General features: G+C 39.5%; 1 protein-coding gene across 2 annotated transcripts in view; it reads right to left on the bottom strand.

Moving 5' to 3' along the window:
* Nucleotides 1-26,602, bottom strand: part of LOC124619427 (programmed cell death protein 6) — a 46,673-nt gene that overhangs the window by 18,817 nt on the left and 1,254 nt on the right. The gene's annotated exons all lie outside the window — the stretch shown is intronic.

Here is a 26,602-nt window from a genome sequence, read left to right as displayed (position 1 = left end):
TCAGTCCTGAGACTGGTTTGATGCAGCTCTCCATGCTGCTCTATCCTGTGCAAGCTTCATCTCCCAGTATCTACTGCAACCTTCATCCTTCTGAATCTGCTTAGTGTATTCATCTCTTGGTCTCCCTCTACGATTTTTACCCTCCACGCTGCCCTCCAATACTAAATTGGTGATCCCTTGATGCCTCAGAACATGTCCTATCAACCGATCCCTTCTTCTGGTCAAGTTGCGCCACAAACTTCTGTTCTCCCCAATCCTATTCAATACCTCCTCATTAGTTACGTGATCTATCCACCTTATCTTCAGCATTCTTCTGTAGCACCACATTTCGAAAGCTTCTATTCTCTTCTTGTCCAAACTATTTATCGTCCATAATTCACTTCCATACATGGCTACACTCCATACAAATACTTTCAGAAACGACTTCCTGACACTTAAATCTATACTCGATGTTAACAAATTTCTCTTCTTTAGAAACGATTTCCTTGCCATTGCCAGTCTACATTTTATATCCTCTCTACTTCGACCATCATCAGTTATTTTACTCCCTAAATAGCAAAACTCCTTTACTACTTTAAGTGTCTCATTTCCTAATCTAATTCCCTCAGCATCACCCGATTTAATTTGACTACATTCCATTATCCTCGTTTTGCTTTTGTTGATATTCATCTTATATCCTCCTTTCAAGACACTGTCCATTCCGTTCAACTGCTCTTCCAAGTCCTTTGCTGTCTCTGACAGAATTACAATGTCATCGGCGAACCTCAAAGTTTTTATTTCTTCTCCATGGACTTTAATACCTACTCCAAATTTTTCTTTTGTTTCCTTTACTGCTTGCTCAATATACAGATTGAATAACATAGGGGATAGGCTACAACCCTGTCTCACTCCCTTCCCAACCACTGCTTCCCTTTCATGCCCCTCAACTCTTATAACTGCCATCTGATTTCTGTACAAACTGTAAATAGCCTTTTGCTCCCTGTATTTTATCCCTGCCATCTTCAGAATTTGAAAGAGTATTCCAGTCAACATTGTCAAAAGCTTTCTCTAAGTCTACAAATGCTAGAAACGTAGGTTTGCCTTTTCTTAATCTTTCTTCTAAGATAAGTCGTAAGGTTAGTATTGCCTCACGTGTTCCAACATTTCTACGGAATCCAAACTGATCTTCCCCGAGGTCCGCTTCTACCAGTTTTTCCATTCGTCTGTAAAGAATTCGTGTTAGTATTTTGCAGCTGTGACTTATTAAACTGATAGTTCGTAATTATTGATACATGTTCAATTACCCGAAAGTTCCTAAATGCAATATAACACATACCATACAGTTAAAAGGAAGTGACGCTTGATCAAGGTCCGCGTCACTTTCCATTTTTAACCAGACTTAACGTCTGAGAAAGTAAAGAAAGAATGAATAATAATAATAATAATAATAATAATAATAATAGTGCTGGTGTTCGATACTCTTCCTACCCAGGCATCATCAGTGCTAGTCAATGTAATTTCAGAGTTACTTGGTAACCTTTTACATAGGGGGTGATGTTTAGTTTTCTTGAAAGATGCACCAGGATCAATCCAAATGAAGTGGTCCAATAAAAATTAAGTTGGTTGCTTGAGCATTTTTAAATATTTTATTTTAAATTTTACCTTTCATATTTACTGAATGGTGGCCATTTTCATTTTTAAGTGGGCGACATTGTTTCAGTTTAGAGACGTTAGCAAAAATATTAATGTCTAAGCAATGGGTTAAGTTACAACACTGCAATTGACACGATTGTTCTTAGAAAAGTGTCTTCTACAACATTGTCTATTACACAAAATAACCTAAATTTAAAAATAACCAGTCAAAATGACCTTCAAAGTTTGGTAACCAAATTTTCAAAAATCCACTTTTCAGGCCCAAAAATAACAAATAAGGAGTGATTTATGAGAGTCTATTTTTTTCCTATACTTAGATATACAGTACTGGCCTCATGTAGAGCAAGAACACTTACAAATGTTTCCTTAATTTTTTATGAATTATTGAAATTTGAAATTTTTCAGTTTTTGTAAACGATGGGGTTCGTTATCTCAGGTGGGACTGAACATAAAAATATGATTTTTGCACAGTTTTTACACCTATATGAGAGCAACATACTTTAAAAATTTCAACATTGATATCTGACTGTGAACAAAGATATGAATTTTTGAAAATGAGGAGATAACTTACATTACTCTACAACCGATCTTATGGCTGTTGCCTAGTCATGTGTGATATTGGCAGGATATAATCAATTATTATTGAAGTAAGCTACTGAATTATATACAAGTGGAAACATCACTGAAATTAACATTTATATTATTTTGACGTACTTAAAATAAATATTTTCAATTAACATCCTTCGAGATGCAACTGTACCTAAACCTGGTGGTGAATGTTAAGAACACTAATTTCTTCAGGCAGCTTCTGTGATATAGAATAAGACTTCCCGGTTTCTGTAGTAAGTTCAAGCACTGAAAGTTTCCTTAAAACATTTTTCATTGGTACCCAAACTTTGTCACTAGTAGATTTCTTGAATGATGTTCTTGGGCCATAGGGTGGTAAAAATGCACAAAAACATCATTTTTTTTCAATCTTATTCTTTCAATCTCTGCAAGCCACAACTGTCCATCATACACACATGCCACTATGTCATTCCACATTAAAGACAGAGATGTAATTTTACTGACACAATGATCCTCAAAAATTTCGGTTTCTGAAGTTACATAGCATGGAACTAAGTTTTCTGCAATGCCAATGAATTTGCAGAAATTCCTTGTTCCTTTTATTGCTATACAGTTTTCAAAACTGGTTTGAAGTGTTGTTTTCATATGCAGAACCACTTCATTCTTGATCAGAAAATAGGTAATGCCTTCAATATTATCCTTGCAAAAGACATAAGTGTCCTGTACTGTGAAAATTTGGTCTGTGGTTGGCCTTTGTAGGCTGGCTTTACTTACTTCACTTTTTGTTGTACTTCCTACTCCATCACATGCATTTTTACCATGGCAAGATGCAAAAAAGTGCCATTCAGCCTCCAACCCAAAGTCTACTTTGTGGTTGCACAGATTTGAAAAATTCTTTTTGTTCTTATACTGACTACGACTTCCATCTGGAAAGTCTATCAGCTTCTCAATCTTTGGAAAATTTTCTTTTATGTAATTTATTACATACTTTTGAAACACAGCCAAAGTGTTGTGCTCCAAGTAGCCGCTTAGAATGCAAATTGAAGAACTGCAAACTTCATCTTTCTCATTTTTAAAGTAGAGAATAAATGGATGCACTGTTGCCTGGTCATTGTCCCAGTGGTACCTTTGTATTGCATACTGTATCACAAAGGTAAAATTTTCTGCAAAATCAGCTAGCACTACGCATTCAGTTTAATGAAGTTGTGCTTTTTTGTCCTTGAAAAACTTACTTTCGATTTTAAAAACATAGTGATAACTTTTGAGTTTTTGTAACTTATCAATTAAAGATTCCAAGTACTCTTCCTGAGATTTAACAACTGTTATAATTTCTGTCCTGTCAGTTGTGACCCACTGTTTGAAGGTAATACTGTCTGGCATTTCCTCATCATATTCATGAAACAATTCAATAATGGTTTTCTTACCAGGGCATTTATTACACAAACTCATCATGCACCCATAACTGTTAGTGTCACAGACCATTAAATCTAGTAACTCTTTGTAGTTATACCGAGTTTTGCACCCACAATCATCAGATTGACATTTTGATGATACAAACAAATACATACAGAGTGTGTCCCTGAGGATCCAACCAAAATACACCACTTAGGGTGGAGGTCACAAAATTCTGACATTCCAACTTTGCATTCGGGATGAGAATTTTTGAAAGCTACATAAAGTTCATTTAAATTTGACAGCACTAGTTGTTTCTGCTCTGTTACTTAAACTCCATTTATAACAACTCTTTTTGCTATCTTTGCAACCTGGGTACACACTACTGTTTTCATAATCTTCAAAAACTGCTGGATCTTTTTCTTTCTTCACTTATATCTACTCCTTTCTTCTTTCCTAAAACTGGAAGAATGCCTTGCTCTTTCACTAATTTTTGGGTTAGTTTAACCAAACGATGAGAAACGTTGAATTCACGAACTATTTTTCTCTTGACCATGAGTCAGGGAGCAAACTTAAAATTTTAACTTTTTCCTCTTTAGATGTCACTGAACCTTTAATTTTTAGTTTCTCTATTAAGCTCAAATATTCAGCGTCAGATTATGCTGGTGGTAAGTTTCTTCTTCTTTAAGAATAATGTTGGTATGTGTATTATTAAAGCATGATTCCAAGTCTTTTCTAATTTTGTCTGAAATTTGTTGTACCTTATTTTCAATAGCTGTTTTTCTTTTTCTGCAACTTAATTTTATTATTTTCGAAGCAGGAGATATGTCTAACTTAGAACAAGCAAAATCCAATATGCTAACAGCTTCCTCATTAGGAATATAAATGTCATTAACTAGGTTACATGGTTCTGGTTCTGGATTCACAATAAATATTTTTGAGTAACAATTTGGACACAGAGAATTTCCAGGAATCACATTATGTTTCACTTGGGAAGCTGTTTCACTGTCACATAACAAGGACAAATGTTCGAGTTTTATTTCCCCTCAAACCTTTAGTAATAGGCTTTTTATGAACTTTAAATGGATCACAGCACTTTCTTCCAAAAATGTGGTTGTACTTCAGAATATATTTCTTATCGTGATACTCACACACTGACGTCACAGAAGAACTTCGTTGAAATTTAAACAAAGTTTGTTTAACTTCATCAAAATCATTGACATTTTTCAAGTTTTTTGAAACTGAACTGGAAACTGTTTTGTGACACACTTCACTTGCTATCTGTCCAACAGAGCACTGTTCATCCATGTTATTGCATTCCAGTTAATCTCTCAAAATTAATTACAAATTACACACAGAATAAAGTACACAACACATTCTACACTCTCGAAGTATGTACATACACTCTAACAGATGTTTCAGAACAAACTGACTACAACAATGCAACACTCAGCAATAATGTACTTCTACAATGCCACACCCAGCAATAATGTACTTCTACAATGGCACACCCAGCAATAATGTACTTCTTTATTGACAATAAACCTAAACGTAAATGGGCATTTTTATTACAACAAAACAAAATTGAAAGCTCCTATTGTTTAATATTGCATTATTAAAAATAAATATTAATATTGGGGGATAGTGTTAACTAAATATATGTCACAACTAAATTTTATTACAATGAAATCATAACCCATTTAAATAGGCAACAGCCGTAAGATCAGTTGTAGAGTAATGTGAATTATTTCCTCATTTTCAAAAATTCATATCTTTGTTCACAGTCAGATATCAATGTTGAAATTTTTACAGTACGTTGTTATCATATAGGTGTACAGACTGTGCAAAAATCATATTTTTATATGAAGTCCCACCTGAGATAAGTAACCCCAAACTTAACAAAAAATGAATATATTGAAATTTCAAAAACTCATAAAAAATTAAGGAAACATTTGTAAGTGTTATTGCTCTATATGAGGCTAGTAGTGTATGATATCTAACTATAGAGGAAAAAAATAGACACTCATAAATCACTCCTTGTTTGTATTTTTGGGCCTAAAAAGTGGATTTTTGAAAATCTGGATACCAAACTTTGAAGGTCATTTTGATTGATTATTTTTTAACTTAGGGTATTCTATGTAATAGACGATGTTGTAGAGGACACTTTTTCTAAGAACAACCAGGTCAATTGCAATGTTTTAACTTAACCCAGCGCAAAGATATTCAAATATTCGCTAATGTCTCCAGACTGAAAAATCGTCGCGCGCCTACAACTAAAAATGGTTACCATCCAGTACAGGTGCAAGATAAATTATTTCAATAAACTGTTTTGAACATCTCATATATAGGGCAATCACATGTAAAAAATTAAAATATTTAAAAATCGTCAAGTAGTCATCATTGGACCACTTCATATGGATTGACCCACCACAGTGTAGTCGTTTCATTGTTTCCAACAAGATTAAACAGCTCTTTCTTGTGCCGCCTCCTTAATTATATCAAACCTAAAGCAACAAGTTGAACTGATTACTGCTACATTTAAAAAACCGAAGGTGTGATTATTTGTAATCTGCACTCAAGAAGTGCTGACGTATTGCCTTGATTGTCTCAGTTGTCTGCATGTCCCACACATAACTGGGAAATACACCGCCACATCTTGTTTATGAACTGTCTCCCATGTTTACAACAAATACAGTACACTCCACGCAAACATAACTCTGGCAATTCTTGTGGAGGTTATGCAAGCATCAGGTTGGAAGAAAGTAACCTATCCTGTGGTTTAGATCTTGCCAGTGCCTGTGTGTGTGTATGCACATGCTTACTATCCTTCATGTTTTAGTCATAAGACACAAAAGTCTCTCTCAGGTGCTTGACCTTCATTCATAAATTGAGAGATACTATCCTTACCTTTTGCACCAGTACTGTAAGAACAAAATAGCTCTCTCACAAACTGGGACTTATAGTGTGCACCAAGAATGAATGAACCAAATGATAGTCTCTGATGGATGTCATCAGTTGTTGAACAATGAAATTCTACTTGACAGGTTTCTTACTTTCTTAATTTGACGTAAGGTTTCTTCTACATATGGATATTGTATTGTATTGTATTATATTGTATATTTATTGGTCCTGTGAATCATACACTGTACAGGGGTACATAATGATATAGGACAAGTCAAATAATTTGCAATAAAGTTTAACAGAAAAACTGTTGTATGGTTTTCACTATATAGCGATATAACTCTAACACATGGGAAAACATTTCACAAATACAGAAATAAATTTTACACGCACACATTTCATACTTTCGGCCTTGATTATACAGACACACACATATATGTAATAGACCACACATAATACACAGATAAATCTACATGTACACATTTCTTATTTTGGCCTTAATTGTATAAACTATTTAAATTTTTTCACATATTTACATTGTAGATAAAAATTCATCAACACTGTAGTAGCAATTCTGTAGCAAGTAGACACTCACTGCAGTTTTGAATTTATGCATGCCACTTATTGCCTTAAAACACAGACGATGTGACTTACCGAACGAAAGTGCTGGCAGGTCGATAGACACACAAACACAAACATACACATGAAATTCAAGCTTTCGCAACAAACTGTTGCCTCATCAGGAAAGAGGGAAGGAGAGGGAAAGACGAAAGGATTTGGGTTTTAAGGGAGAGGGTAAGGAGTCATTCCAAGACTTACCTTAGGGGGAAAAAAGGACAGGTATACACTCGCGTACACACACACATATCCATCCGCACATACACAGACACAAGCAGACATTTGTAAAGGCAAAGAGTTAGGGCAGAGATGTCAGTCGAGGCGGAAGTACAGAGGCAAAGATGATGTTGAAAGACAGGTGAGGTATGAGCGGCGGCAAATTGAAATTAGCGGAGATTGAGGCCTGGCAGATAACGAGAAGAGAGGATATACTGAAGGGCAAGTTCCCATCTCCGGAGTTCTGACAGGTTGGTGTTAGTGGGAAGTATCCACATAACCTGGACGGTTTAACACTGTGCCAAGATGTGCTGGCCGTGCACCAAGGCATGTTTAGCCATAGGGTGATCCTCATTACCAACAAACACTGTCTGCCTGTGTCCATTCATGCGAATGGACAGTTTGTTGCTGGTCATTCCCACATAGAAAGCTTCACAGTGTAGGCAGGTCAGTTGGTAAATCACGTGGGTGCTTTCACACGTGGCTCTGCCTTTGATCGTGTACACCTTCCGGGTTACAGGACTGGAGTAGGTGGTGGTGGGAAGGTGCATGGGACCGGTTTTACACCGGGGGTGGTTACAAGGGTAGGAGCCAGAGGGTAGGGAAGGTGGTTTGGGGATTTCATAGGGATGAACTAAGAGGTTACGAAGGTTAGGTGGACGGCGGAAAGACACTCTTGGTGGAGTGGGGAGGATTTCATGAAGGATGGATCTCATTTCAGGGCAGGATTTGAGGAAGTCGTATCCCTGCTGGAGAGCCACATTCAGAGTCTGATCCAGTCGCGGAAAGTATCCTGTCACCTTTGGGGTTCTGGGTTTGAGGAGATGAGGAAGTGGCTCTGGTTATTTGCTTCTGTACCAGGTCGGGAGGGTAGTTGCAGGATGCGAAAGCTGTTTTCAGGTTGTTGGTGTAATGGTTCAGGGATTCCGGACTGGAGCAGATTCGCTTGCCACGAAGACCTAGGCTGTAGGGAAGGGACCGTTTGATGTGGAATGGGTGGCAGCTGTCATAATGGAGGTCAAAGTCAAGGAAAGTGGCATGGGATTTGGAGTAGGACCAGGTGAATCTGATGGAACCAAAGGAGTTGAGGTTGGAGAGGAAATTCTGGAGTTCTTCTTCACTGTGAGTCCACATCATGAAGATGTCATCAATAAATCTGTATCAAACTTTCGGTTGGCAGGCCTGGGTAACCAAGAAGGCTTCCTCTAAGTGACTCATGAATAGGTTGGCGTACGAGGGGGCCATCCTGGTGCCCATGGCTGTTCCCTTTAATTGTTGGTATGTGTGGCCTTCGAAAGTGAAGAAGTTGTGGTCAGAATGAAGCTGGCTAAGGTAATGAGGAAAGAGGTTTTTGGTAGGGTGGCAGGTGATCGGCGTGAAAGGAAGTGCTCCATCGCAGCAAGGCCCTGGACGTGCGGAATATTTGTGTATAAGGAAGTGGCATCAATGGTTACAAGGATGGTTTCCAGGGGTAACAGACTGGGTAGGGATTCCAGGCGTTCGAGAAAGTGGTTGGTGTCTTTGATGAAGGATGGGAGACTGCATGTAATGGGTTGAAGGTGTTCATCTACATAGGCAGAGGTACGTTCTGTGGGGGCTTGGTAGCCAGCTACAATGGGACGGCCGGGATGATTGGGTTTGTGAATTTTAGGAAGAAGGTAGAAGGTAGGGGTGCGGGGTGTCGGTGGGGTCAGGAGGTTGATGGAGTCAGGTGAAAGGTTTTGTCGGGGGCCTAAGGTTCTGAGGATTCCTTGAAGCTCCGCCTGGACATCAGGAATGGGATTACCTTGACAAACTTTGTATGTAGTGTTGTCTGAAAGCTGACGCAGTCCCTCAGCCACATACTCCCGACGATCAAGTACCACGGTTGTGGAACCCTTGTCCGCCGGAAGAATGACGATGGATCAGTCAGCCTTCAGATCACGGATAGCCTGGGCTTCAGCAGTGGTGATGTTGGGAGTGGGATTAAAGTTTTTTAAGAAGGATTGAGAGGCAAGGTTGGAAGTCAGAAATTCCTGGAAAGTTTGGAGAGGGTGATTTTGAGGAAGAGGAGGTGGGTCCTGCTGTGACGGGGGACGGAACTGTTCCAGGCAGGGTTCAATTTGGATAGTGTCTTGGGGAGTTGGATCATTAGGAGTAGGATTAGGATCATTTTTCTTCAAGGCAAAGTGATATTTCCAGCAGAGAGTACGAGTGTAGGACAGTAAATCTTTGACGAGGGCTGTTTGGTTGAATCTGGGAGTGGGGCTGAAGGTTCTCTGCTGGAAATATCACTTTGCCACAAAGAAAAATGATCCTAATCCTACTCCTAATGGTCCAACTCCCCAAGACACTATCCAAATTGAACCCTGCCTGGAACAGTTCCGTCCCCTGTCACAGCAGGACCCACATCCTCTTCCTCAAAATCACCCTCTCCAAACTTTCCAGGAATTTCTGACTTCCAACCTTGCCTCTCAATCCTTCTTAAAAAACTTTAATCCCACTCCCAACATCACCACTGCTGAAGCCCAGGCTATCCGTGATCTGAAGGCTGACTGATCCATCGTCATTCTTCCGGCGGACAAGGGTTCCACAACCGTGGCACTTGATCGTCGGGAGTATGTGGCTGAGGGACTGCGTCAGCTTTCAGACAACACTACATACAAAGTTTGTCAAGGTAATCCCATTCCTGATGTCCAGGCGGAGCTTCAAGGAATCCTCAGAACCTTAGGCCCCCGACAAAACCTTTCACCTGACTCCATCAACCTCCTGACCCCACCGACACCCCGCACCCCTACCTTCTACCTTCTTCCTAAAATTCACAAACCCAATCATCCCGGCCGTCCCATTGTAGCTGGCTACCAAGCCCCCACAGAACGTACCTCTGCCTACGTAGATGAACACCTTCAACCCATTACATGCAGTCTCCCATCCTTCATCAAAGACACCAACCACTTTCTCGAATGCCTGGAATCCCTACCCAGTCTGTTACCCCCGTAAACCATCCTTGTAACCATTGATTCCACTTCCTTATACACAAATATTCCGCACATCCAGGGCCTCGCTGCAATGGAGAACTTCCATTCACGCCGATCACCTGCCACCCTACCAAAAACCTCTTTCCTCATTACCTTAGCCAGCTTCATCCTGACCACAACTTCTTCACTTTCGAAGGCCACACATACCAACAATTAAAGGGAACAGCCATGGGCACCAGGATGGCCCCCTCATATGCCAACCTATTCATGGGTCGCTTAGAGGAAGCCTTCTTGGTTACCCAGGCCTGCCAACCCAAAGTTTGGTACAGATTTATTGATGACATCTTCATGATGTGGACTCACAGTGAAGAAGAACTCGCAGAATTTCCCTCCAACCTCAACTCCTTTGGTTCCATCAGATTCACCTGGTCCTACTCCAAATCCCATGCCACTTTCTTTGACGTTGACCTCCACCTGTCCAATGGCCAGCTTCACACGTCCGTCCACATCAAACCCACCAACAAGCAACAGTACCTCCATTATGACAGCTGCCACCCCTCCCACATCAAACGGTCCCTTCCCTACAGCCTAGGTCTTCGTGGCAAATGAATCTGCTCCAGTCCAGAATCCCTGAACCATTACACCAACAACCTGAAAACAGCTTTCGCATCATGCAACTACCCTCCCGGCCTGGTACAGAAGAAAATAACCAGAGCCACTTCCTCATCTCCTCAAACCCAGAACCTCCCACAGAGGAACCCCAAAAGTGCCCCACTTGTGACAGGATACTTTCCGGGACTGGATCAGATTCTGAATGTGGCTCTCCAGCAGGGATACGACTTCCTCAAATCCTGCCCTGAAATGAGATCCATCCTTCATGAAATCCTCCCCACTCCACCGAAAGTGTCTTTCCGCCGTCCACCTAACCTTCGTAACCTCTTAGTTCATCCCTATGAAATCCCCAAACCACCTTCCCTACCCTCTGGCTCCTACCCTTGTAACCACCCCCGGTGTAAAACCGGTCCCATGCACCCTCCCACCACCACCTACTCCAGTCCTGTAACCCGGAAGGTGTACACGATCAAAGGCAGAGCCACGTGTGAAAGCACCCACGTGATTTACCAACTGACCTGCCTACACTGTGAAGCTTTCTATGTGGGAATGACCAGCAACAAACTGTCCATTCGCATGAATGGACACAGGCAGACAGTGTTTGTTGGTAATGAGGATCACCCTGTGGCTAAACATGCCTTGGTGCACGGCCAGCACATCTTGGCACAGTGTTACACCGTCCGGGTTATGTGGATACTTCCCACTAACACCAACCTGTCAGAACTCCGGAGATGGGAACTTGCCCTTCAGTATATCCTCTCTTCTCGTTATCCGCCAGGCCTCAATCTCCGCTAATTTCAATTTGCCGCCGCTCATACCTCACCTGTCTTTCAACAACATCTTTGCCTCTGTACTTCCGCCTCGACTGACATCTCTGCCCTAACTCTTTGCCTTTACAAATGTCTGCCTGTGTCTGTGTATGTGCAGATGGATATGTGTGTGTGTACGCGAGTGTATACCTGTCCTTTTTTCCCCCTAAGGTAAGTCTTTCCGCTCCCGGGATTGGAATGACTCCTTACCCTCTCCCTTAAAACCCACATCCTTTCGTCTTTCCCTCTCCTTCCCTCTTTCCTGACGAGGAAACAGTTTGTTGCGAAAGCTTGAATTTCATGTGTATGTTTGTGTGTCTATCGACCTGCCAGCACTTTCGTTCGGTAAGTCACATCATCTGTGTTTTTAGATGTATTTTCCCACGTGGAATGTTTCCCTCTATTTTATATATATATATTATTGTTTCTAGGATATATAGGTATGGTAATGGAAGAATATGAAGCTTTTTAAATGAGGGTTTGCATGAAGATCGAGGTGCTGAGCCTTCCGTGGCTCTTATAATTCTTTTTTGTGCAATAAAACAGCATTTGCTGGGTGGTGAATTTCCCCAGCAAATTAAACCATATCTTAGTAGTGATTCTGTTTGGGCATAGTACACATTTTTTATGGCTTGTATTGATGTGCGTCCAGCAAGAATTTTTATACTGTAACAAATGGTATTTAATTTACTACATAGGTCTTGTGTGTGTTTCTGCCATCTTAGGTCATCTTGGATCCAAACTCCCAAAAATTTGGTGCTATTTACAATTTCAAGTCCTTTGCCTAACAGTTCTGTGGCTGCAGTTAAAGGCTGTTTATTCTGCACTGTGTGTAGATGCATAGTGTTTGTTTAATGTGTGTTTATTAAGTTGTTCATTGCGAACCATTCTGATACATGTGAAGTGCTCTTTTTTATTTCATTTTGGAGCTCTTCTGGGGTCTTTCCTTCGATAAGTACATTTGTATCGTTAGCATATTTAATGTACTTATAGTTAGGACTGGATGGTTCCAGGTCATTTACAAAATGCAAGAACAAGATTGGTCCCATTATAGAACCCTGCGGCACACCATATTTAACACACTGTTTTTCTGATTGATAGGAAGTTAAATTTTTTCCTTCTTTGTACAAGACTTCAACTATTACGCGTCTGTTTTGTAGATATGACTCCACCCACTCGTAGGCTGTGCCTCTGACACCAACATTTTCTAGCTTTCTAAGCTGTTAGATGTATGACGTTAATGATGTCAAATGCTTTTGAAAGATCTAGGAATATTGCTGCTATGTGTTCTTTTTTATCTCATGCATTTAAAGACCCATTTAAGAAACGATAATAGCTGTCTCAGTGGATTTACATTTTCGGAAACCATGCTGTGTAGCTGAGAAAAGTTTATTTTCTTCAATGGAATCTATGAGTGCCCCCCCATGAACCATGGACCTTGCCGTGGGTGGGGAGGCTTGCATGCCTCAGCGATACAGATAGCCGTACCATAGGTGCAACCACAACGGAGGGGTATCTGTTGAGAGGCCAGACAAACGTGTGGTTCCTGAAGAGGGGCAGCAGCCTTTTCAGTAGTTGCAAGTGCAACAGTCTGGATGATTGACTGATCTGGCCTTGTAACAATAACCAAAACAGTCTTGCTGTGCTGGTACTGCAAACGGCTGAAAGCAAGGGGAAACTACAGCCGTAATTTTCCCGAGGGCATGCAGCTTTACTGTATGATTAGATGATGTTGGCGTCATCTTGGGTAAAATATTCCGCAGGTAAAATAGTCCCCCATTCGGATCTCCGGGCGGGGACTACTCAAGAGGATGTCGTTACCAGGAGAAAGAAAACTGGCGTTCTACGGATCGGAGCGTGGAATGTCAGATACCTTAATCGGGCAAGTAGATTAGAAAATCTAAAAAGGGAAATGGATAGGTTAAAGTTAGATATAGTGGGAATTTGTGAAGTTCGGTGGCAGGAGGAACAAGACTTCTGGTCAGGTGACTACAGGGTAATAAACACAAAATCAAATAGGGGTAATGCAGGAGTAGGTTTAATAATGAATAGGAAAATAGGAATGCGGGTAAACTACTACAAACAGCATAGTGAACGCATTATTGTGGCCAAGATAGACACAAAGCCCATGCCTACTACAGTAGTACAAGTTTATATGCCAACTAGCTCTGCAGATGACGAAGAAATTGAAGAAATGTATGATGAAATAAAAGAAATTATTCAGATAGTGAAGGGAGACGGAAATTTAATAGTCATGGGTGACTGGAATTCGAGTGTAGGAAAAGGGAGAGAAGGAAACTTAGTAGGTGAATATGGATTGGGGCTAAGGAATGAAAGAGGAAGCTGCCTGGTAGAATTTTGCACAGAGCACAACATAATCATAGCTAACACTTGGTTTAAGAATTATGAAAGAAGGTTGTATACATGGAAGAACCCTGGAGATACTAAAAGGTATCAGGTAGATTATATAATGGTAAGACAGAGATTTAGGAACCAGGTTTTAAATTGTAAGGCATTTCCAGGGGCAGATGTGGACTCTGACCACTATCTATTGGATATGACCTGTAGATTAAAACTGATGAAACTGCAAAAAGGTGGGAATTTAAGGAGATGGGACCTGGATAAACTTAAAGAACCAGAGGTTGTACAGAGTTTCAGGGAGAGCATAAGGGAACAATTGACAGGAATGGGGGAAAGAAATACAGTAGAAGAAGAATGGGTAGCTTTGAGGGATGAAGTAGTGAAGGCAGCAGAGGATCAAGTAGGTAAAAAGACAAGGGCTAGTAGAAATCCTTGGGTAACAGAAGAAATATTGAATTTAATTGATGAAAGGAGAAAATATAAAAATGTAGTAAATGAAGCAGCCAAAAAGGAATACAAACGTCTCAAAAATGAGATCGACAGGAAGTGCCAAATGGCTAAGCAGGGATGGCTAGAGGACAAATGTAAGGATGTAGAGGCTTATGTCACTAGGGGTAAGATAGATACTGCCTACAGGAAATTTAAAGAGACCTTAGGAGATAAGAGAACGACTTGTATGAATATCAAGAGCTCAGATTCTAAGCAAAGAAGGGAAAGCAGAAAGGTGGAAGGAGTATATGTATAGAGGGCCTACACAAGGGCGATGTACTCGAGGACAATATTATGGAAATGGAAGAGGATGTAGATGAAGATGAAATGGGAGATATGATACTGCGTGAAGAGTTTGACAGAGCACTGAAAGACCTGAGTCGAAACAAGGCCCCGGGAGTAGATAACATTCCATTAGAACTACTGACAGCCTTGGGAGAGCCAGTCCTGACAAAACTCTACCATCTGGTGAGCAAGATGTATGAAACAGGCGAAATACCCTCAGACTTCAAGAAGAATATAGTGACTCCAATCCCAAAGAAAGCAGGTGTTGACAGATGTGAAAACTACCCAACTATCAGTTTAATAAGTCACAGCTGCAAAATACTAACACAAATTCTTTACAGACGAATGGAACAACTAGTAGAAGCCAACCTCGGGGAAGATCAGTTTGGATTCCGTAGGAACACTGGAACACGTGAGGCAATACTGACCTTACGACTTATCTTAGAAGAAAGATTAAGGGAAGGCAAACCTATGTTTCTAGCATATGTAGACTTAGAGAAAGCTTTTGACAATGTTGACTGGAATACTCTCTTTCAAATTCTAAAGATGGCAGGGGTAAAATACAGGGAGCGAAAGGCTATTTACAATTTGTACAGAAACCAGATGGCAGTTATAAGAGTTGAGGGGCATGAAAGGGAAGCAGTGGTTGGGAAGGGAGTGAGACAGGGTTGTAGCCTCTCCCCGATGTTGTTCAATCTGTATATTGAGCAAGCAGTAAAGGAAACAAAAGAAAAATTTGGAGTAGGTATTAAAATCCATGGAGAAGAAATAAAAACTTTGAGGTTCGCCGATGACATTGTAATTCTGTCAGAGACAGCAAAGGACTTGGAAGAGCAGTTGAATGGAATGGACAGTGTCTTGAAAGGAGGATATAAGATGAACATCAACAAAAGCAAAACGAGGATAATGGAATGTGGTCGAATTAAGTCGGGTGATGCTGAGGGAATTAGATTAGGAAATGAGACACTTAAAATAGTAAAGTAGTATTGCTATTTGGGTAGCAAAATAACTGATGATGGTTGAAGTAGAGATGATATAAAATGTAGACTGGCAATGGCAAGGAAAGGGTTTCTGAAGAAGAGAAATTTGTTAACATCGAGTATAGATTTAAGTTTCAGGAAGTCATTTCTGAAAGTATTTGTATGGAGTGTAGCCATGTATGGAAGTGAAACATGGACGACAAATAGTTTGGACAAGAAGAGAATAGAAGCTTTCGAAATGTGGTGCTACAGAAGAATGCTGAAGATTAGATGGGTAGATCACGTAACTAATGAGGGAGTATTGAATAGGATTGGGGAGAAGAGAAGTTTGTGGCACAACTTGACCAGAAAAAGGGATCGGTTGGTAGGACATGTTCTGAGGCATCAAGGGATCACCAATTTAGTATTGGAGGGCAGCGTGGAGGGTAAAAATCGTAGAGGGAGACCAAGAGATGAATACACTAAGCAGATTCAGAAGGATGAAGGTTGCAGTAGATTCTGGGAGATGAAGCTTGCACAGGATAGAGCAGCATGGAGAGCTGCATCAAACCAGTCTCAGGACTGAGGACAACAACAACAACAACAACAACAACAACAACAACAACAACATCTATGAGTGAAAAATAAAAGGAAACTATGGCTCAACATTTGTCATGGATACATACATAAACATTTATGAATCTTGTTTAGATGATTCGGAAATTAATCTTGAGACACCTCACCAAGTAGCCACACCACAAACATACCATCAACACATCTGTGAAAGAGGGTAAAATGGTGTTCTTAGTGTGAATTATTCTAATTCTCTTAGCCAGAAACATGTAGTTATAGGTGACAACAGCTAGCTATTTGTCATATTAGTTGCCATAATGAGACGGGAAACTGTTAAGCAAAACAGAATGACTTCACAAGTAGGGTTTCAACGTGTTCCAGTAAAAGTAATGTACCTTGGAGAAAAACTGATGAACAGCGTATCATCATGCCTAACTTCTAATACGCTCATAGCAGTGATCCATACACACACACTCTGCATGGTGAGCAGACATTTATCAAGCATCTACGTTCATGACTCAATAGCACTAAGCATCTTAACAACAAATTCTTGTTGTGTACCTCTGGAAAACCATATGGACAAGGTGGTGTTAGTATTAGTAGTTTCAAATGTTTCACAAACTCTTATGATGACACAAATGACCAGTTACCTCCATTATTAAATTGATTTTTTTTTCTTTTTTCCTTCATTTTCTTGTGAGCTGGAACAATTGAGAATTGAGACAGCTGTCATTTTCTCCTTTTAGTCAATTTTGTGGAGAAGCACAGACATGGTCTCACTATGACACACAACTCATAGAGGTCACACATAACAGTTGCTTCTTGTTTCTGTATGTCTTTGTAGAGACGAAACCCTGTTGACACACTGTGAAATGGATTATAGCACATGAATATGAATCTTTTGGCAACTAACTGATATTATTTGGCAAAAGATAGAGTGTATCCTATGATGATGGTACAGCACAGAGTTATTACTGTGACAATCTAGTCATGGACAACTTGAAAGAAAAGTTTGCTTCCAACAATTATAAGACAGAAAATCTAAGTAGGCACTCATACTTAGCATAACATCAATGTAAGGTAACTGAAGATTTTCTTCATACCTAACACCAGTGAGGCCTCTGCAAGAATCACGAGAGCATTGACTGAAACGGGTATTACCAAGACCATTTTGTAGCTACCTGCAAAATATTACACTGTATGGACAGCATGATACATCAGGGCTTCACATTCCCTCTCCTTACAAAAGTAATAGACCATACACAGGTCAGACAACTCCATGTTTCCCATCACTGCAGGAAAATACATACAGTGTAAGAGATGGCACTTCTGGAGTAGAGCAGAGAACAATTTTCCTTCTTTAAAACACCATGTGTTTGTTAACTGACTGGTAGTTTTTGTGATAGCCTAATTGAGGAGTCAACAACTATGAATACTGTTAAACTGGATTAAGCATTTGGGGGGGGGGGGGGGGGAATGAAAGAAGACTGGGGGAACCAATAACACACCCCATGGGGAAAAATTTAACACAAGCAAACTATTCCAAACTGGAACTGCTACGCAAGAACAAATTATATGTAACTAATTCTCTGTGTAAGTACACTGAGGTGACAAAAGTCATGGGATGCCTCCTAATATTGTGCCAGACCTCCTTTTGCACAGCATAGTGCAGTAACTCCATGTGTCATGGACTCAAGTCATTGGAAGTCCCCTGCAGAAATACTAAGCCATGCTGCTTCTAAAGCCATGAGATAGTGCACCAGCAAGTCTCTCAATTATGTCCCATAAATGTTCGACGAGATTCATGTTGGGTGTTCTGGGTAGCTAATTCATTTTTCGAATTGTCCAGAATGTTCTTCAAACCAATCACAAACAACTGTGGCCCAGTGATATGGCACATTGTCATACATAAAAATGTCAGTTTGGGAACATGAAGTCCATGAATGGCTGAGAATGGTCTCCAAGATCACACAGTAACCCTACCATCAGCTCTTACCAACTGAAATCAAAGACACACCTGACCACACCGTGGCTTTCCAGTCATCCAGGGTCCAACCTATAAGTTCATGAGCCAGGACAGGCACTGCAGGCAAGGTCGTGCTGTTAGCAAAGGCAGTCTCATCAGTCATCTGCTGCCATAGCCCATTAACGTGACATTTTGGCGCACTGTCGTAACTGACAACCTTGTCGCATGTCCCACATTCATTTCTGCGGTTCTTTCACACAGTGTTGCTTATTTGTTAGCACTGACAACATTATGCAAATGCCACCGCTCTCACTCATTAAGTGAAAGCCATTGGCCACTACGTTGTCCATGGTGAGATGCAAGGTCTGAAATTTGGCATTTTCGGAGCACTCTTGACACTGCGGATCTTGGAATATTTAGTTACCTAACACTTTCCAAAATGGAGTGTCCCATGCATCTAGCTTCAATTACCATTCTGCGTGCAACGTCTAAATTCCCATCATGTGGCCATAGTCATGTGGAAAGCTTTTCACATGAATCACCTGAGCACAAATGATAGCTCTACCAATGCACTGCCTTTTTAAAACCTGTGTACACAATACTACCGCTATCTCTATATGTGCATATCGCTATCCCATGACTTTCATCACCTCAGTGTGTATGTGCGTGCTGTAATGCTAGAATTAATTATTAACATTTGGTCTCAGCAGAGCCTGGGAAGTCATGGTGGAGGCAATCGGTGCAGTGGAAGTGACATTACAACGAACCTTTAATTGTAGTGTTAGGCGGTACAAGCAAGCGGCTATCAACCATCAAATTATGTTGAAGCAACTGATATGAATTATGGTGTGTTCCCTAAGGTGTCATTAGCAGTGGTAATCATCAGAGATCATCTGATGTTCTGGGCAGATATATTAATTAGCAGTTTCGATGCAGTTGCTGCAGCACATGAAGAAATGAATTTTCTGATTTTATTGGTGTAAAAACATTTGTATGTAAATGAAGGAGAGCTATATTAACTGCTGGAGTTCATTTTTCAGTCAACTTCACACTTTTTACACAGCAAAAAGAAAACTACTGTTTCTGATCTTGCATGGGAAAGAAAAAAGAAAAATGCAGTTTCTCAGTGGATTTTGAGGAACTGAATTGGTAAAATAATTTCATTTTCTTCGAACATTAGTACAATGAATGAAATTTTCACTCTGCAGTAGTGTTCGCTGATACAAAACTTTCTGGCAGACGAAAGTTTTGCACTTGACTGGGACTCAAACCCAGGGTCTTTGCCTTTGATGGGAAAGTGCTCTATGAAGTCAGCAACTGGAGCACAACTCTCTACCTGTCCTCACAGCTTTACTTCCATCCGTACCTCATCTCCCACTTTGGATGGTAGGAGATTAAGTACTGGCTGAAGTAAAGCTGTGAGGATAGGTTGCGAGTTGTGGTCTAGTAGCTCAGTTGGTGGAGCACTTGCTCACGAAAGGCAAAGATCCTGGGTTTGAGTCCTAGTCCAGTGCACAGTTTTTGCCACTAAGTTCCATTAGTGCACTGTCTTAGGTTTTACAGATCATAATTATCACATTTCAGTATTGATTACACAAACACATGTAGTTTACATACATCACATTACATCAGTGCTGGCACCTTTACATCCGATGCAGTTAATATGTAAAATATTGGGATGGTGGCCAAGTGGTAGAGTGCTTGCTTGGAAACCAAAATGTTGTGGCACTGAATCCCACTCAGACCATGGAGTATTTCAGTCTACCTTTAACCTGTGAATGATGTGAAGATACGGCAATAACAATACACTGTTTGGATTCCACATTAAACAGCAGAGCCACTTTCACTGGTAGATTAAGTTGGTATATGCCAGTCGCAGAAGTGGTGTCCAATTGAAAGACTTGCACCAGTCACTGAGCCACACAGTTACTATATAGATGTAAGATGCACCTAACACGACAGAGTTTTTTCATTTGAGATTTGGTCCAACACAGAAGTCAGCACATTTGATTTACAGGTGCTGACAATGTCCACCAGGGGTTTCTGTAGGTGAATTGCGCTCTGAGCAGTCAGCAGTGAAGCACATTAGCTGTTGCATCATATGATTAGCACCTTCAAATTTCTACGGCCACCAATGCTTATCTGAAAGAGCTAATCATGATCCACCATCATGTCACTACAAGACAGGAGACTACTTGCCGATTTATCATGGACATACTTCCAAAATGACTGATAAGATTTTATTGCTCTTACAATGGTATTTATATGAAGGGTCGCTGTTGCATTGCTGCCAAAAACTTAATAGGCCTATAATTCAATATCATGACAAAACTTGGACATTTGACACACTCGCCACAAAAAATTACTGCAAGCAGAGTCATAGACAGTGCATTATAAATAAAAATTGTGTGTTTTAAAATAAAGTGATCACCGTTTTCTACTGAAAATTGTGTTACTTTATTGCGATATTTACTATTAATTATTAACTCCAGTTCACTGGTAGATCTATCTAAGAGACTTGAAAACCACTCATGCGACCCTTCCTGGAATATTGCTCAAGTGTGTGGGACCCTTATCAACCAGGACTAACAGAGGATATTGAACAGCTAAAAATAAGGGCAGCAAGAATGGTCACAGGTTTATTTGTGCCCATAGGAGATAGTCACAAAGACTGAAAGAACTGAACTGGCAGACACTTTAAGATAAACACAAACTACTCTACAAAAGCCTACTTACAAAGTTTCTAGACCCACTTTTAAGTGGTGAATCTTGGAACATACTACAATTCTCTGTATATTGCTCTAATAGGGATCACGAAGACATGATTAGTCGAATTACAATGTGCACACAAGTGTTAAAGCAAGCATTTTTGCAAAAATGCTCTAATGCCTTGTGCAATGGGACGTACCCTCTGCTCTGCAAGTAACAGTGGTTTGCAGAGAGTATAGATGTAGATGTATCACATTCTCAAAAATATCACGTGTACTGCAGCTACTGACAAAAAATAATTTCCAACACATGTTTATATGAGAGATTCTACAGTCTAAACACTGAACTGACTGCAAAAAATAGAGCTACAGTTTCAACAGAACAGTTTTGTAATGGAACTGGAAATACCAACATTTTAGGAGTAGGGAGGGGGAAATTGTGGAATCACAAAAACTGAAAAGGCATGCAGAAGCATCAAATCCACTGCAACATGAAACCACAATAACTTAATTTAACTTATGATTAAAGCAGTTGAACATTGTCTCTTTCTGGATCAAAGAGATTCTGTGTAACTTTTCCTCAATTCCAGCATCAGTACTAACTCCCCTTTCCATAGCTGTTTATTTTTCTACAGCTAGAATCTCTAACTTATTTCCTAATTTGTGCATCTTCTAGTCCTGTTACAGCAGTTCCTTTATCAGCAATTGTTAATATCTCAGTCTGTCTCAAAAGTCTTAAAAAGGCACTGTCTTTTAGGTACCTCCCTTCCCATAAGCCTTGAGTACACACACATTTCACTGCGTATGAAGGCAATTTAGTGGTTAGTTCTCTTACCCTTGTTTACTAGCTTAAATCAAGAGAAGCATAAGTTAATAGAGTCAGGTGTTGAGAGCCTCCACATGGCATGAAAAATATTGTATTTCCAGATGGGCGGCAAAGCAGGTAGAGGAAGTAATGTTGAATATGCTGGATGCATAAAAATGCAAATATAATTGGTTACATCCCAAATATTTATTTCTGCAACATGTGAAACTTTCAATCTTACACCATGCAAGAAAATACTTTCTATTTCTGGCTTCCCAATAACTATTTATGGTAGCATAATAGTGTTTACAAACATTTCCTCATGTTCACTACAACTTCATGGTTAGCATTCCTTGGGAAAGAACTGAATTATTTTCAGATGAAATCATTAAATAAGAGGCTGATCATCCACAGAGACTGCCGTTAAATGAATGCCACTACATTTTTGCCAACAATAACTTATTATTGTTAACTTAACAGTGATTAGCTATTTTACGCAATCAAATTAGAAGACTGGCAGATAGTCTGCATTCTTTGGCTTAGTGTGATGCAGCATCGCAATGACTAGTCCCTTTACAGCAGCATTTGATTATGCCGATGTGTGATTATTTTTTTTAATTACATTAATTTTTTATAATAAGTCTCCAGTGTGTTCTGTCAGAGTTCTTATTGATTTAATCCAATGAATAAAGGTTAAAAAACTAAGGTTCCATGCATTTACGAAGACAGACTTGTGTATGGATGGAACAGTCTATACTTTAAAATGCTATACAGAAAAATGTTATTCAGCAGATGAAGTTGACAACTGACTTGTATTGCTGCATAATACTAATACAATAAAAACCAAATTTCAACACATCTTCACGCTCTTGTACACATATCTTAATGCTGACATGGACAAGGCAATTCCATGTTTCACTCAGACTGTACGGAACTGGAAGTAGTGCACATTCTACTTCCCAACTACAACCACCAGCCTAGAGTGTGACAACTACCAAATTGTTCCATAACCTACCATAGGCTACGACTGAAAAAGCTTTCACTACATATGGAAGTGTACCTATTTGAAACTTTCTGACAAGACTGTGTGCTGAACTGTGACTAACTTGGAAAGGTAGAAAAAGATCTTAGTGACTCAGCTACTCTGGAGAACAACTTTAGAGCTTGTGGCTCTCTGTACATCTCTTCTTCCAAACTCAGTCAATCAGGCGCTGCCAGCAAAACATAACAGTCTAGATTGAAGTTCTGGTTCACCATACAGATTTGTAATATTGCATGTCAGACACCACATTTTACATTTTGTAAGATTTGAGAGCAACAATCACTGGAACCATTACCACTGAAGATTAGGTTAGTAGGCAAAAAGTGGTGTTGCATACACTGCATTTAAGAGCACTTATGGTTGACAGGTCACCTAAAGTTGACATAAAATTTTAAAATGTTCGAAATAAGGAAATGAAGTAATATAGAAGGCTGTGCTTTTAACATACATTGTTGTTATATATTGTTTAACCGTGGTATCTACGAAGTCACAGAGAAAGCATCGTGGTTTTGGGAGTGGAAAGCTACATTTGTTATGGCCTGCACTGCAGACAGAAGTAAGAAGCAAACCTTAAGGAAATTGCAAGCAGGTAAGTTTCACTCAGTGTGTTTCAACTTCTTTCTGCATATGTTAGATTAATTTTAATTCTTTTGTGTTACTGAAAAGACTATTATTGCCTTTGTTTTGTTGAGTGTGGGATAAAATTAGTACTTTAAGCATTCACAAGTATGTCAACAATTGGTTCTTTTAAATTAACATAATGTTAAATATGACAGGGGTGTCAACTTTAGGTTTCCTATTACAACTTGAGTTTTAGATTGTATCTGAAAGTAACTTTAACGCTGTTCATAATTGTATTAGTTTTATTAAGCTATGTCACTTAGAACCCATAATTGACATAGTGTGTCAACTTTAGGTATTCAAGTGTCTAATTTGGGAGTGGTATCTGATAATTTTAAATCTTTTATTTTCTATTATCAGTATTCTAAATAATTGTTATTTTTAACTTTTTTTTCCGGAAACATGGGTCCAAAGAAGTATCAACAATACTCACAAGAGTCTTTGATGGAGGCCATCGATGCAGTGAACCGTGGAATGAGCTATTCTTATGCTTCAAAACAATTTGGGATTCCAAGGGTAAGAGTGTCTACAGCATTTTCAGCAGATCAGGAAAATTTGCTAGCTGAGTGGGTAATAATGAAGGGGAAAAGAGGGTTCCCAGTTTCGAAACAGACGTCGTCGTATTCTGCTAGAAAATTGGCTGACGAATTAAAGTTTAAAGTAAAAGAGTCTTTTGCCAGTAAGAAATAGTACAATGGCTTTATGCAAAGACATCACGATTTAAGCTCAAGAATTTACCAAAATTTAACTACAAGCCGAAGAAATGCCACTCAAGATAATATTAAATTTTGGTTTAAGGAGGTTCATAGTTATTTTGAGGAGAGGGAGCTAATTTCAGTGTTTGAGGACCCAAGTAGAATTTTTAATAGAGACGAAACTTCCTTCTTCCTCAATCCAAAGGGTGGAAAGGTTCTGGCTGAACAAGGATCGAAAACAGTGTATCAAGGGGCTGGAAATGATGAAAAGGAGAACATAAAAACAATCATTATGGGAAATGCTGTTGGGGAACTTGTTCCACCAATGATTGTATTTAAGTAAATACTTTTACCTGTTTATTAATTTTTCTATCTGTATTCTCTAACAAGCCTAGTTTACATTCTGAACATTTTCTTTCAGGTACACCAGAATACCAGCAGCTGTAGCCACAGCAGTACCAAAGGAATGGGCCATTGGGCATTCAGAAAGTGGGTGGATGAACCATGAAAATTTCTATGAGTATACTGCCAACATTTTCTACTTATTGTTTGTAAAGAAAGGATTTCAGTTTACAATTGTTTTGTTTCTGGATGGCCATACAACACACTTGTCACTGTCCCTGAGTCAGTTTAGTGCAGAGAAGGGCACTGAAAAAGTGGCCCTATATCCAAATGCAACACACATGTTGCAACCTATGGATGTTGCTGTGTTCCGTACTCTAAAAACGTGTTGGAAGCAAAAAGTGCAAGAATGGCGCATGGAGAACTGACACTTAAATAAACAAAACTTTGCAACTTTGCACATGTGCTCAGTTCAGTTCTAGATTGTGTAACGGCCGAGATCCTCCAGAATGGGTTCTGTAAATGTGGATTATTTCCCTGGAATGCAGAAGCTGTTTTAGTTCCAGAATTAGATGTAACTAAGCCACAAGTGGCAACAACAAAAACAGCAATCCCAGAGTCCCAGTTGAAAGAGCACACAGCTTGGCTCGAAGATCAAATTGGACCAGAGAGACCATGAACTTTCGTGGAAAATAAGGGAGACTGGACAGGTTGTGCAGAAGATTTGTCCCTTTATAACCTTTGGAAGAAAATAAGTCGACAAGCTATACATAATCTGTCTCAGCAAGCAACCTCACCAGCACCATCATCTGCACCACAGGATGCCTTGCTGAGCTTGCCTCAGGCTTCATCACCAGAACAACCTTCTCAACTTCAAGAAGTGGGAAATACAACACAGTCAGTGACACTTCTAGAACTTAGCACTCCACAAAAAGCCATAATGACAATAAATGAGCCGAGATCAACCATTAGTGCAGGATTTGTACCATCACCCTTTACAAAAGCTTTGTTTTGGCCTAGTCGTAGTGCTTCAACTAGAGGAACGAGAAGAAGAGAAAAAATTCCTCAAATGATAGATTACTTCCTAAAAATGGAGGAAATGAAAAACAAACTAGAAATGGAGAAACAAGAAAGGAAGAAGGCTACAGAGGACAAGAAAATTATTCAACAAAAGAAGAGGGAAGAAAGACTAGCCACGAAAGGAAAAAAGAAAGTGATGGTGTCTGATTCAGATGAGACTGAAGTTCCATTAATGGACAGTGACTCAGAATTGTATGAACAAGATTCTGATGAAATGTCATTAGAAAGTACCAGTGAAAAGAATGTGAAAGGAGGGGATTTTATCATTGCAAAAATTTGTTGGAGGAAAATGAAATACGTCACTCTTCAGTTACCTTTGCATTGTTCAAGAGGTGTCATAAGATCTGATAAAAGTTATGGGACTGAAAAGTACTGATATAAGTAAGACAGAGTTTTTAGCAAATGAAACTGATATTTCCTTTATCTCTCACCATCAAATAATTGATTATGTACAGTTGCATGAACTGCCAGTGATGGAGGAAAAAATCAAATATGTTTTCAAAAAGTTGCTTAATGTAAAAGAAAAGTAGGTCATACATTGGTTTCTGACATTCTTTTGTAAACATTAATTTTCAGCAGTAAGCTCCTTTCTGAATTTTCAGTTGCTTTTATTCGTCAGTTTAAAAGATAATCAATAATTTGGTAAGGAACTTTAATTTTTAAGGACTATATTTACATGTACTTCAGGAGATTTACACATACTGTAAATGTTTGCAGTTAAACTTAAATAATAATAAAATAATTGGGTGTGACTAGCATTGCAGTTTTCTTTCCATCCTTGTCTAATTTTGGGGATATCGTCAACTTTAGGAGCACGGCCATTTTAGGGTGTCTATTTTAGGTGCTATTCAAGGGCTCACTTTCCAATTATTTTAGAAAAACACACAATTTCATTTTTACAAGACATGATATTTTAGATGAAAGCTGAGACTCTGAAGTCCCAGAAAATAATTTTAGAACCCATAATTATTT

This window comes from Schistocerca americana, chromosome 6 (genome assembly GCF_021461395.2).
Source record: "Schistocerca americana isolate TAMUIC-IGC-003095 chromosome 6, iqSchAmer2.1, whole genome shotgun sequence".
Lineage (NCBI taxonomy): Eukaryota > Metazoa > Arthropoda > Insecta > Orthoptera > Acrididae > Schistocerca > Schistocerca americana.
Note: the sequence above shows the minus strand (reverse complement) of the source record. Positions and strands in the feature narration are given on the sequence as shown.